Below are 14043 nucleotides of genomic sequence, written 5' to 3' on the forward strand. Positions count from 1 at the left end.
GGACAAATCAATGCCTGGCTTCAAAGCTTCAAAGGAAAGTCTCATGTTAGGAGCCAATGTAGCTGCTAACTTTAAGTTAAAGCCAATGCTCATGTACCATTCTGAAAATCTTAGGCTCTTAAAAATTATGATAAATCTACTCTGCCTGTGCTCTACAAATGGAAAAACAAAGCCTGGATGACAGCACATCTGTTTACAGCATGGTTTACTGAATATTTTAAGCCCACTGTTAAGACCTACTGCTCATAAAGAAGATTCCTTTCAAAATATTTGTACTAATTGACAATGAAGCTAGTTACCCAAGATCTCTGAGGGAGATGTACAAGGAAATTAATGTTGTTTTCATGTCTGCTAACACAACATCCATTCTACAGCCCATGAGTCAAGGAATAATTTCAACTTTGAAGTCTTATTATTTAATAAATACATTTCTTAAGGCCACAGCTGCCACAGATGGTGATTTCCTTTGATAGACCTTGGCAGTCAATTGAAAACCTTCTGGAAAAGATTCACCATTTTAGATGACATTGAGAGCATTTGTGATTCCTGGGAGGAGGTCAAATATCACCTTAATAGGAGTTTGAAAAAAGTTGATTCTAATCCTCATGGATGACTTTGAGGGGTTCAAGATTTCAGTGGGGGAAGTACCTGCAGATGTGGTAGAAATAGAAAAAGAATGAGAATTAGAAGGGGAGCCTGAAGATGTAACTGAATTGCTGCAATTTCACAATAAAACTTGAATGGATTGCTTTGTATGGATGAGCAAAGGAAATGGTTTCTTTTGATGGAGTCTACTCCTGATGAAGATGCTGTGAAAATTGTTGAAATGACAACAGATCATTTAGAATATTACATAAACCAAGTTTATAAAACAGCAGGGTTTGAGAGAGTTGACTCCAATTTTGAAAGAATTTCTACTGTTGATAAAATACTATCAAGTAGCATCCCAGTCTACAGAGAAATCTTTTGTGAAAGGAAGAATCAATCGATGCAGCAAACTTCATTATTGTCTTATTTTAAGAAATTGCCACAGGCTGGGCTTGGTGGCTCACCCCTGTAATCCTAGCACTCTGGGAGACCGAGGTGGGAGGGTCGCTTGAGGTCAGGAGTTCGAGACCAGCCTGAGCAAGAGCGAGACCCCGTCTCTACTAAAAAAATAGAAAGAAATTATCTGGACAACTAAAAATATATAGAAAAAATTAGCCAGGCATGGTGGCACATGCCTGTAGTCCCAGCCACTCGAAAGGCTGAGGCAAAAGGATTGCTTAAGCCCAGGAGTCTGGGGTTGCTGTGAGCTAGGCTGATGCCATAGCACTCTAGCCCAGGTAACAGAGTAAGACTCTGTCTCAAAAAGAAAAAAAAAAAGAAAAGAAATTGCCACAGCCACCCCAACCTTTAGCAACCAGCACCTGGATCAGTCATCAGCCATCAACATTGAGATAAGACCCTTCACCAGCAAAAGGATTATAACTTGCTGAATGCTCAGATGATCATTAGCATTTTTAGCAATAAAGTATTTTTTAATTAAGGTATGTACATTGTTTCTTTAGACATAATGCTATTGCACACTTAAGAGACTACAGAATAGTGCAAACATAAATTTTATATTCACAGGAAACCAGAAAATTCATGTGATTCTTCATTTTGTTGAGGTATTTGTTTTATTGCAGTGTCTGGAACCAAATCTGCAGCATCTCCAAGGTATGACTGTGTATATTCCCAAAGCATCTACTAGACCCTCAAAATCAGGCTAAGCTCCCTCTGGAGTCTCCTGTTGTCATCCTGAACACCCCATTTTGCTCCATCAAAACATACATTTCTTTTGCTCATTTATTTCAGCTTTTGCTTGCTTTATGTTGCTTTTCACATAGCCATAGGTTAGCCTACACTTGTCACCCTTCTGATGAAGACACGCAGGCTGAGATTTCAATTTCCATAGTGGTGAGCAAGCAAATGAACAGTGAATAAGGCTAACTGAAGTAAATATTACTGGAAGTTTTTATAACGATCATTCTTATGAATAGAGGTTCTAAACAAACCCACTTGAGAGTGCCCTTGAGGGATCTTCCCCACCAGGCAGTCCAGTGGAGACTTCTGCTAATATCTTGGTGTAGCAGAAAGGGGATGGCTTTTAGCTTCAGGGCCAAGCTCAAAAGTTGCTGCTTCAAAGAAGTCTTCCCACACACAAGGTCAGAGTCTCTAGTATATCGATTAAAACTGTGGCTCTGAAAGCACTCTATAATTTGCAAAGTGCCATGCAAATACTAATAATTATTATCTCTTTCTAGGACATAATCAGAAGGAAATAAAATGGTAAGCTATGCTTTTGCTTTTAACTCTGAGTTAGGCCTAGTTTTATTTTAGCCTATGGAAAGGGTAAATTTTAATTCTTCTTCCCACCATTCATGACCAACCACAGGGGACCTCATTTTGTCACTCAGTTGGAAACTGTCACACCCGCAACTTGGCCCAAGGAGGGTTGGGGCCTGAAAAATACACACGGCCTTAGAATAATTCAGACATGAATTTAATGGCATTTAAAAAGTAATAACCAGGAAGACAAGCTCGGCCTCCCCCAAACTGTCTCTAATGACCCCACAAGAGATCAATATTTGAAACAGCAACAAGTACACTGCTCTAGGCAGATTTTGTGGATTTGGTCCTCTGTGAAAAAAAGAAGTAGAGGGCCATGCTCCTCCACACTTTTTGCTCTCTTGTCGTAAACACTAACAAGACATTCTGGCCCAAGTTTTATATAGTTTCCAAGAGACTTTTCTAAGTACTTCAAGGTGCTGTTTTTTCCCTCTTTCTTTCCCAGGGATTGTGGACGGTGGTGTGGTTTGCTTGCCATGTGAACTCAAGTGAGTCACTGTGTGTTTTTGAAGCTGTTTCCTCGTATATAAAATAAAGATCCAAATCTTTGCCTGTCCCCTAAAGTTGTTTGTGGCACCAAATGAGTAAAGAGAAGGAAGATCCTATAAAACTCTGTAAAAACACAGGGAATCTTTATCATTAGAGGTCTTTGAAGAGAGAGGAAGGTATACGCTGTCTTAGCAGATCAGCACCAATGTTTTCAAAATCAAGCTGACATCTACAAATTAATAGTCCCATCTCGACACGCTCACTGGACAAGAACAAGCACAGGCACTGACACACTGGTTGACCCACTTGCCCCTGTCCTGTCCCACTTACTCAAAGTACATTTTTGTGGTTTTGGACAACCCACATTGAGAAATGATCAGCTTTAATTCTCTTTTTCTTGTTCTTCCTACAGGCATAGACTAGCCTAAGATAGGAAGCTGAAATTTCCATCTCAATAGCAACGCAATGGTGAGAGCAAATTAACTTGGAATACATCTGATTTAGCAAAATATTACTGGCAGTTTTTATGATGATCATTCTTATGAATAGGGAGCTCTAAACAAATTTGCCTATGAGCTTTATTGATGGTTCTCTTTCCCATAAACAGCCAAGCAGAGTTTTGCTCATATCTTGGCAAGGAGAAAGGGGACTTCAGTTTCAGGCAGTTCTGGGTTCTGATCTTGATCAAATTACTAATTTTCTACATATGTATCATTAAAATAATACTTCTTGTCAAACATTTTCAGCTGTATTTTTATATCTTATAAATCTTGTTGCCTGTGGGCCTTGTCACTCTTTGAAACGATGAATTTCAGAGCTTTGGGGAGAAGCACAGCATCCTCCTAAAACAACAGAGCTATTGCTCAGTTTTGACTCTAAAATTAGATATTTGTTTGAATCCATAGCAAGTTAAAAGGCTTAAAACTGAGTCTTGTTGCCAAAGAATATCTTAGTTTGGATTTGCATTTGGTTGTATGTAACAGAAACCTGGTTACGAAGACTTAAACGATTGTTTTTCTGACATGAAAACAAATCCAGAGGCAGGTAGTTTAGGGCTAGTATGGTGGCAACACAGTGCTGTTAGGAGCCTGTGGTGGTTGATTTTATGTGTCAAACTGACTAGGCTATTGTCCCCAGACACTAACTAAGCTAGGTGCTGTAAAGGTATTTCATAGATGTGACTGAGTTCTATAATCAGTTGCCTTTAAGTAAGGAAGATTATCCTAGATACCCAGGGTGGGCCTCATTCAATCCATTGAAAGGCCTTACGAACAGAACTGAGGCTCCCTTGAAGAAGTTCATTCCACCTGTGGACTACAGCTTCACCCTGTGCCCTTCCTGATGGCCTGCCCTGCAGATTTCAGACTTGCCTAGCCAGCTCCCGCAATTGCATAAGCCAATCCCTTGCAGTAAATCTATCTGTTCATCTGCGTATCCTCCCCCACTGGTTCTGCTTATCTGGTGGAACCATAGCTGATACAGTGTCCTGTTACCTTTGTCTTTTACCATGCTTAGGGCTTGCAAGTAGCTACGGCAATGCTAGGCACTATGTCTGTGTCCTTGGCAGGAGGAAGGAGCAAGGAAAAGGGCATAAACCAAAAACCAAACATCAGCCAAGCCTGTTCCTTTCTAAAAAGGATGACCCTACCCAGCAACTTCCACTCTTCTCATTGCTAGGATTGGTCACATGACCAGCTCCAGCAACCTGTGAGTCAGGAAGGAGAACACTTTTAATTGAGCACATTGGGGCCCTGAATAAAATGGAAGACTCTATAGTAAGAAAGAAAGGGGGATGGATATTGGGTCAGCAACTACAGAGATTTCCTAAATTTCTTTATCATATTACGAATCAAACCCGAACATCTTTAATCATTTTTTTTCCATAATCGTAAAAAAAAAAAAAGAATTACTCTTTCCACTTGTAGCAAGCAGGCCCTGAGGCTTGCTGCCTTAAGGGAGAGAAGGGCATGTGTGTGGGAAGTGAGAACCCTGAAAGCCTATCCCTTCCAGCTCCAGAGATTCTGGAAAGAAGACATGAAACAGAGACGGGAGAGGCAGTCATGGTGTGCCCTGACCTCCCACTGTCCCTCGGCCCAGCACGGGCAGGGCTGGCAGGTGTTAGGTGAGTGATCTGGGGGAAGGAGGCAGTCTTCTTGGCTTTATTTTGTCACTTGGAAAGGAGATGCAAAGTAAAGTTGTCTGTACAGAATACAAAGGCAGAGGGAGAATGAATTTGGCTTTTCCAAGCCACCCCCATTTCCTGTGCGGAAGGATTAGGTGTCCCAAGTTTCCCACATGACTCTGGAGACATGGAAAGTCATTGAGTGGAGAGGCTCTAAGCTTTCCATAGGACCCTCTCCAGTAAGGAGTGAGAGCCAGGAAGAGGAGGAGACCAGGGCAGAGCCTGGAGGTGACACATCTGCAGCACCTGAGATGTCAGAGAGAAGGCTGGGTGAGTTAGTAAGCACCTAGGCCCTTGCAGAGGTGGGGCCCGGGGTGGGGGGTGGGGAATGAGGGCCTCCAGAACTGGAAACAACAAGTTCCTATCGTTTAAAAATTACTCATTCTAAGGTATGTTGTTACAAATGCAGCCTGAGCAGACTAAGACAATGTATGTATACATGTGTGTACTTTATATATATACATACACTCACACATATATCATTTTCAAGTGATTGTTTCATATACATACACACCATTCACATGTGTGTTTTACATACATATAAACTGACAACTATATTTACCAAGCACACATATGTAGCATGTATTTGAAGTTTATATGAAGGAAAATCATAGAGTCATAGAGTCAAAACCAGAAGGTTCCTAAAGACCATCAGTCCAACTCCCTTGTTTTAGAGTTGAGGAAACAAAAGCCTGGAGAGGTGGGATGACCTCTTGGAGATCAGAGGGTCTGTGAATGGCAGGGCTGTGCTTCTCATGCAGAGCTCTTGACTTTTGGTTGAGAGCCCTTGGTAGCGCTCAGACTGCCTTCAGCAACCGTGCCTCCCGTCTGGCTGGGAATTGGGTCCACGTGACCAGCGTAGACACAAACCACTCTATTTAAAGAGCATGATGAGAAGACCCAGTTCCTTGAACTCTATCAGGGAGAGAGCTCATTGAGCACCTCCTCCACTCACAGGAGGCTTTCACCATACTCTCCTCTAAGCCTCATTGTTATTGCAGCAGGAAATTGGAAAAGTTTTCATGCCAAAAATGCTGTGCTGAAATTATAAAGCCAGATAGAGCTGCTGATGGAGGGTGTCTGTGGGAGGGAGCAAGGGAGGGGAGGGCAGGCGTAATGATGGAGAAAGGAGAGGAGAGAGGATGACAGGGCCAGGGAGAGACTAGAGATGTTGACACAGGGAAGACAAAGAGAGAAAGAGAAGAAGAGGGAAGGGAGTAAGGAGGAGGGAAGGGAAGGTGTCCAAAAGTCAGAAAAGAGAGAATGAGCTGATTCTTCAATTGAATATTAGTTACTTTTTCAAATAATATGTTCAATATACTTTTATTCAACCTCCAGAGACCTTTTCAGATGAAGGTCCTCCATATTTAAAACATTAGGTCTAATTATTAATCTAAGAAGATCAAATAAACACACTGTTTTCCTTGTATGTTCAGGCTTTTTGTAGTGTTAATACATTGACATCTTGGAAAGAGAAAGAGAAGAGAGGAGAAGGAGACAGGCAGAGGAAAACCCAGAGCTAGAACAAGATACAGAGAGACAGATCGATTCACAGACTGAGAGAAAGAGCTGTGGAAAGAATCTGCTTATGTGTTTGGAGCTCTGCAACTTGTCCTCAGAAGTGAAGAAGGCAGGAGGCCTGGGATGGGAAGTCCTAGAAAAGCAATGGCCAAATGACTTCCCTGAGTGCGGGGTTTGAGTGGAAGCGGAGTTAGGGCTGTGTTTGGTCAGGGGTTGGGGGACCCCTCTTTTAAAGAACAGATTGGAGTGTTCTTTCCAATGGATGAATCTGAAGAAATAATGGGGCATCTCTTTTTGCCAACTTGACTGTTTATACCACAAGCTTAGGAAATGATATGGACTGAATTGTGTCCCACAAAATATGTATGTTGAAGCTCTCTCCCTAATGAGACTACATTTGGAGATAGGGCCGTTAGGGAGGCAATTAAGGTTAAATGAGGTCATAAGGGAGGGGCCCTAATCCAATAGATCTGGTGTCCTTTCAAGAAGAGGAAGAAACACCAAAAATCCCTCCTCCCCACCCCATTTATATGTGTGTGTGTGTGTGTGTGTGTGTGTGTGTGTGTGTGTGTGTACACAGAGAAAAAAGGCCATGTGACTATCACATTCATTTTGTAGATGAGCAAATGATCTTACATCTTTAGAGATTCAGTTTCCTGAACATTCCACAACAGGTAAGTGACATGGGCCGAACCCAGGTCTTCTGACTCTTTTCAATGCTATCTTCAACCAGAATTGCTTCTTCTCTGGCAAGAAGTTAGAACCCACTTGGAGCTACCACTTGTTTGAATCTATGTGAAAACAAAACTTATCTCTTCAGGGCTGACTGTGCTCATAGCCAGGAATTTTTGGCAAAGATTTTTATCACACAATATGTTCTGGTCTACTAATGGGTTGAAAGGGAATATGACATCCATCCATAATGCATGGGAGGTGGGTAGGGGAGAACGAGAGAAGAGGTAAGCAAAGCCCCCTTGGAAACTGGGACACCATGTGAACCTTTGGAAGTTACATTAAACAGAGAGGAGAACTGTTGAAGTCCTGGAACTTAAGAGAAATCCGATACTGGAGCTTCAAGGCAGAATAATTTAAAGGTTCAGGGCAAGAAAAATAGAAAATGACATCTGTTACCAAAAAATATCTTTAACCTGGACAATAAAATAAAATTAGCCTGCACTGCATATTGAGAATGCAGGGTTTTAAAGAAAGAGAATTTTGGCAATGATTAGGGAGTTAGCTTTATGCAAAGGAAAAACTCAATCACACATTGGTACAAATACTTTTCCGTTTGACTCCTGGGGTGAAAGTTTCAAAATGCATTAAGCACCTGTCTACTATAGTAGTGGCCAATTTAACAATGCCTCCTTGTGTTGGCTTTTTTCCTTTCTTTGTTTTTCTCCTGTCTCTCACCCTCTACTCCTTCCTAGAATCACTTCCTAAATAAACTACCTGCATACAAGACCTTGTCTCAGGTTTTGCCTTTGGAAGAATCCAGATTAAGAAACTTGGTTATGGGAGAGGTCCTAGAATGTAGACCTTCAGGCTGAGATTTTGAGGCTTCATCACTAGACTCTGGTAGATTAAAGGGCCTTGTGCCGAAGCCAGGGGACACTTCTACAGTAAGATTTCCACTAAACTTCAAATGGTATTTCCACCTGGTCATTTTGGGCTCCTCTTATCATTGCACCAATAGGGAAAGAAGAGAGTTGTTGGCTGGGGAGGATCATGGACCCTGAATATGGGAGGAGCTGGGGTTGTTGCCATGGGATGGAGGCAGGCCTGAGTATGTCAGGAACTTAGGGGAGTCGCTAGGATGACTCTTGACACTTCTATGCATGGTCATAACAGTGAACAGGCAACTCAAGCACACACGCACAGCAGCAGCCAAGGGCTCAGACCCCCTTAGGGATGAAGTTCTGGGGCATCCACCAGGAGAGTGCCCAGACCAGCTGAAGCACTAGCTAGTGAGGCAGTGAGGGAGTTGGAGGAGGGAGAGGATGAATACTGATGAAGGCTTGGGACAGCTGTGGAATGTGGGGATCTAGTTAGTTTCACTGGCAGAACAGCAGCTGGCCACCTCCTTGAAGGACATGACCTTGAGGGAAGGCACAAGCAAATGTGAATGAGGCTAAGGAGGGACTGTATTAGACACCCCTTGTGAGCCACTCCAAACGCTCTCAGCACATCTCTCACTTCGGTGGATGCTGTGACAAGCCAACGGTTCAATCTGTAGGCAGCAGCATTATCTTAACTGACAAAGCTGGGAAAGATCCCTGTTTGAATGAGTCAATTCCCATGGGGTTATGTCTGACCAGTGGGACTGAGAGCCAATAATAATCTCATCCACCATTCACTCCCTGGGAGAAGAGTGCTGAGAAGCATTCTAGAAGGTGCCTTAGGAGTCCCGACAGGATCAAGCATCACTCTCCCACGGTGGTGCCAGCTCTGTCATGTATCCTCGTATTTGTTTTCTCTGTGTATGTTTCATTTGCCCTGCTCCTCCCTCCTGCCTCCAGGAATCACATCGCAAATGAACCATCTGCACACAGACTTTGTCTTTGTGTCTGCTCTGGGGGAATCCATGCTAAGACAATGTAGTTTTGGAGTTGTCCTCTACCGGCATTTGGTAATTAACCTTAACAATACCATTTTAAGTCAATAATGTATTATTAGATCTTTATTTGTTTTGCAGATGGCTCTATAATTATGAGACTTGGACTTATTCACCTTTATGATTGCATTTGTAGTTTTTAAGAGGGTATGTGGTATTTTTTTGGTTTTTTTTCCTGCTGTCTATTTTTATCACAGACTTGTGCCTTCCTATTTCTGCTTCTCAGAATAGTCATGTTTGGGAGTTCTTATAAGGGCTAAGGATGCCAATCAGATAGCTAATGCCAAGATGGGTGAGTAATCTTTCATATTTGCTATGAGGTTTTTTTTCTTAGTCTGTTGCTTACTTTCTAAATTAGTGTTTTTTTAAAAAATATATATTATGGTCTTATAGTTAAATGTTTAATAATAGGGAATGGTTAAGGAGATTGGACTATATGTACTAAAATAAATAACACTAGCTCCTAAGACTATAATTATAACCGGAAAATATATTTATGGTATAACATTAAATGCAAAAAGAGAAGATAAACTTTGTTATATTGAATGCAACAACTACAAAAAAAGATTGATCGTGACCCTTCCAAAATGGTCACAGCTACAGTATTAGAGTCTGAGGCTCAATGACAAAAATATTTTAAAAATCTTATCTAATGCTGTTGTACTCCTAAAAAATAATTTTAAAAATTAATAAGTTAAACACATGAAATCTTTGGTGTCAAGTAAACTGATGTAATTCAAATTTCATTGTGCTTGTCTTTTCCATGCAGTTGGTAACACGCAGGGCTTTGTTCTTTCATTTGGAGAAAGTCACACTTTATTAATAATAACAACCAGATCTCTGGAGAGATTGCTGAACAAAGGCACAGAGCTTTGGAATGCCGGGCCCTGCCCCTGCTCTCAGAATATTTGGAGAACATTTCCCTGGAAGCTCCAGGAACAGTGAGTTTGCCTTCTTTCCATGGCCTCCTCAAACACATGTAACTTACTGGAGCTTAAAGACTTACATTTGTAAAAGCCATTAGGGTCGATTAATGCCGACAAATGATTGAGACTGGGACGCTGGGAGGTGCAACTCCACACCTTGTACCATTTATGGGCAGGAAATGAGGAACAATTAGGTTGGTGAGGTTGGAAAACACCCCTCCAGCCCTGCCTGCATGGGGTCAGCTCACGAAAGCTCCATGGGTGTGTAATGGGAGAAGGGGCCGGGGCCAGGACGGCGGCAGATGGGAGCAACAGGCAGCCCTTATGGCCAAAGCAGATTTCTCAGCTCAGCCACCCCATATTCAGCGTTGCTTATAGTGACGATGACAACTTAAATTTGTGTGGCCCTTTACAAATAATGTTGAGTTCTTACAACCATCTAGGAAGTATATTCACTCAGTGGTGGATTCACTCATCCATTTTTTTTTTTTTTTTTCCTGAGCAGTTAGTCTGTTGTAGGGGCCCTGGGACATTATCTTTGCCTTCGTGGAAATTACAGTCTAGGCAATTTCAAGGTAGTGTGGTGGTGAATGAAGCCTATGGAAGTTCATAGGATGGCACTTACATCCAGCCGCAGGTGTTCCGGAAGGCTTCTCATAGGAGGTGAGGTCCAAGACAAGACATGATGAATGAATAGAAATGCTAATTTTAAAAAATGGGGAAGCTGATTTAGAGTTTAAGCAACCTGCCATGGCTCCCAGGAACAAAGTAGAAGCCAACTTTGGTTTCAAGGGCAAAGTAACATAAATACATTTTTTTTTAAACGGGAATTGACTCACTTATGTGCCCAATACTCTTTTAAAAACTTCTATTTTTTATTGAAATATTTGTGAAAAACCATACTTTATGCCTTCTGCTTAAGTAGGCTAAGAAATAGATGCCTTTTAATTTTCTTAATAAAATTCACTCAGATACACACCAAATAACTCCAGGGCACTTTGCTTAGCCTTAAAGGGCACACGAGCAAATTCTACAGTGTCCCTGTGTTCCAGGGACTCACAGTCTTGTAGAGAAGTTTGAGACAAGGATTAGAATAGAATTTCTCAAATTGTGCGCTGTGAGATACATGAATAAAAAATTCCTTCTGATTTAGTAGAGGGAATTAGTATGATTGAGATATTTGAATACACCTAATAAGGAGATATAATAATTGGGTAAGGCTTTAAAGTAGAAGGCATGGGGCAGGATCATTCTTATAAGTAAGTATTCATAGAATATGATATTACATTGTGATGCTACATTTTGAATTTGATGTTGAATGTGATGCTTTATTGTGATAGAGCAGTATATCTGCTATTGGGTTTTTCTTTCTCCTGATCATCAGCTGTGTCTATTCAACACCCGTTTTCCCATCAGCTAGCTAATACGAATGCTCACCTACATTGCTGTTGCTGTTTAACATTGTATTTGGACTGGAAAAATTGATCACTCATTGAAGCATATGGTAGATTAGATAACAGTTGAAAACATTCTTAGCAAGGGTGTACCACAGGGATCATTACAGCAAGAGCACAAAACACAGATGAGAGAAGTGGCTGAACATAAGGCAAAAGGGACTCTGGGCACCGATGATGCGCTGTGGAGCACGTGCCCTTCTGCCACCCAGCACCAGGGGCTACGGCCAGGGAGGAATAGGTGCTCAGAGTTGTTAACCTTCTGATTTTCCAAGGGAAGCTGGGAATCTGGATTTTTTGGTGTATAATCTGTAACATTTTAAATGCTGACAATAAATCACTGCTTTAAAATATAGTATGTGGAATAACAATTACAGTTAAAGTAATCTGCAGATTAGATTCTATCTATAATCCAACTGTTTGCAACTGCAGGCCCAATAACAACCACTAAACTAAACTTATTGAGCACATTTCTAAGCACCTTATTCATACAGCTCATTTAATCCTCACAACAAACTGTTGGAAGCAAGGATAATAATGGTGGCCACTTTACCAATGAATAAATGAGATACAGAGATGTTAAGTAACTTTGTAAGGATAGCCAGGTAGCAAGTGGCAGGGCCAGCCTTCACTTCAAGGCAGTCTGGCTCCAGAATTTGTATTCATAAGCATTTGACTGTTTCTCAAAATGAATGACTTTTGTACAAGGACTCCTTGCCAATTATTTCAGGTACTCAGGGATCTTTTTTTCTGATCTTAATTTTGTTCCAGGTGGCAAGGGTATGCAGGGTTAAAGCTTAGCCTTAGAGTTTTCAATGACTGCATGCAATACCTAACTTATCCAGAGTTCATTTGCAATAGCACCAAACCATAGTTCCAAGATCAAAGGGCATTGAAAGCACAAAGTTTGAATTCTTGCTCTTCTGCTTATTGGCTTATTGGTCTAGCGATCTTAGAGAACTCATTTACCCTCAGTCTTGGTTTCCTCACTTGAACAAAGAGAATGAGGAGAAATATTTGCAGGGTTGTTATAAGGAATAGAAATAATTCATGAAAAACCCCTGGCTCAAAAAATGCACATGGAATTATAGCCTTTATGGTGACAGCAATAATTTGGGGTAGTGCATTTAACTAATACATTTAAAGCACTATGCTGTGGGGAATCAAAAAATAATTCCATATAGTTCCTACCATAAGAGACTAGAGAAGACAAGTAGTAAAGGAAATGAGACCCTTTATAAACTTTTGATAATATAAGGTCCCCATAAGAGGGACATAGCTGGGAGTGATATACGAGGGAGAGATTAATATCCAGTGGGGAGATCAGTGAAGACTACTTGGAGGAAGTAGCATTTGATCTGGGTTTTAAAAAGATAAGAAAACTTTGGGCAAGTTAGCGCGTCATAGATGAACTGGCGTGGCATGCATAGAGGCACCAAGACGAGATCATTGGTGCCCTGAATGTGAAACACTGATGAGTTTACTGAAACCAGAGAGCAGGATGTGTAGAAGACACATGAGTAGGGACTTCTGTAGGACTAGTGTTCAGGTTCAGCCAACAGGTAGCAGTGTTGTTTGTCACTGCAAGGCTAGCGAAGGTCTGTGCTTGCGTGTTCTCTGGGCTGTCAAAGGAACACAGGGGACAGCTGGCGAGCATGCAAACCAGAGAGAAGAAACTTAATTTCCTGTCCAATCTAGGTTCACTGACTTGCAGAGAAGAAATTCCAGTTGGAAAGCCAGATGGCCTCATATAAAAGCAGGGGGGAGATGTGTGGAATCAGAAGATGTCTATAAAACAAGATGAAAATTGGGAGTTGTGGAGGTATCTACTCAAAAGAACCATTTGAAATCAATTGGCTCAACCTAAACCTGCAAGGCTTTCCTATGAGCAGAATGGAATGTTCATCTGGAATGTTCTCTCTTCGCAAAAAAAGACCATGCTCGAACCAGAGAGACAGCGTTCTATGGGAGGAAAAGGGCTGCATCTAGACTCATTTGCCCTGGGATCCAAGGTCTGGGTCTTCTCCTAACTCACTGGAAGAACTCACACAAGTCATTGTCAGCTCCACTATCCACATCTATACAATAAAGATAATATTTATCTTTTTTAATGATGTCATTATTAAACATTTGATGAGATGTTTAAATGAGATATGGCTGTAGTGATGGCAGGTATTTATAGTACTGCCTGCAGCATAGTGCGAACTCATCCATTCTCGTTGGTGTATTATCTCAGCTTGATGTCCCTGATTAGTGTGGCACCCTGACGTCTGCCTAGCACCTCTTTCTAATTTCCTTCAGGCTACATCCTGTCTCTGCATCCTTCCAATATGTCCTTCCAAATTCCACCCAACTACAGTAAGGACAGACAAGTATAGGCAAAAGCAGCATGGGACAGTGAAAAGGACAGTGGACTCCAGTCAGAAGTCATTGATTCTTAACTTTGGCTCTACCAGTTACTGAATGAGGGGCCTTGGGCACATTACT

General features: G+C 41.5%; 2 long non-coding RNA genes across 2 annotated transcripts; both read left to right on the forward strand.

The window, feature by feature from the left end:
* Nucleotides 1–1669: 1669 nt before the first annotated feature.
* On the forward strand, nucleotides 1670–3408 carry LOC123634716. Its single transcript, XR_006733992.1, has 3 exons — nucleotides 1670–1701; nucleotides 2289–2313; nucleotides 3275–3408. It is a non-coding gene; the product is annotated as an uncharacterized LOC123634716 (long non-coding RNA).
* Nucleotides 3409–8484: 5076 nt separating this feature from the next.
* LOC123634717 lies at nucleotides 8485–13735 on the forward strand. The gene is made up of 3 exons (XR_006733993.1): nucleotides 8485–9468; nucleotides 9946–10117; nucleotides 13255–13735. It is a non-coding gene; the product is annotated as an uncharacterized LOC123634717 (long non-coding RNA).
* The last annotated feature ends 308 nt before the right edge of the window (nucleotides 13736–14043 follow it).

Source organism: Lemur catta, chromosome 3 (genome assembly GCF_020740605.2).
Source record: "Lemur catta isolate mLemCat1 chromosome 3, mLemCat1.pri, whole genome shotgun sequence".
Taxonomy (NCBI): Eukaryota; Metazoa; Chordata; class Mammalia; order Primates; family Lemuridae; genus Lemur; species Lemur catta.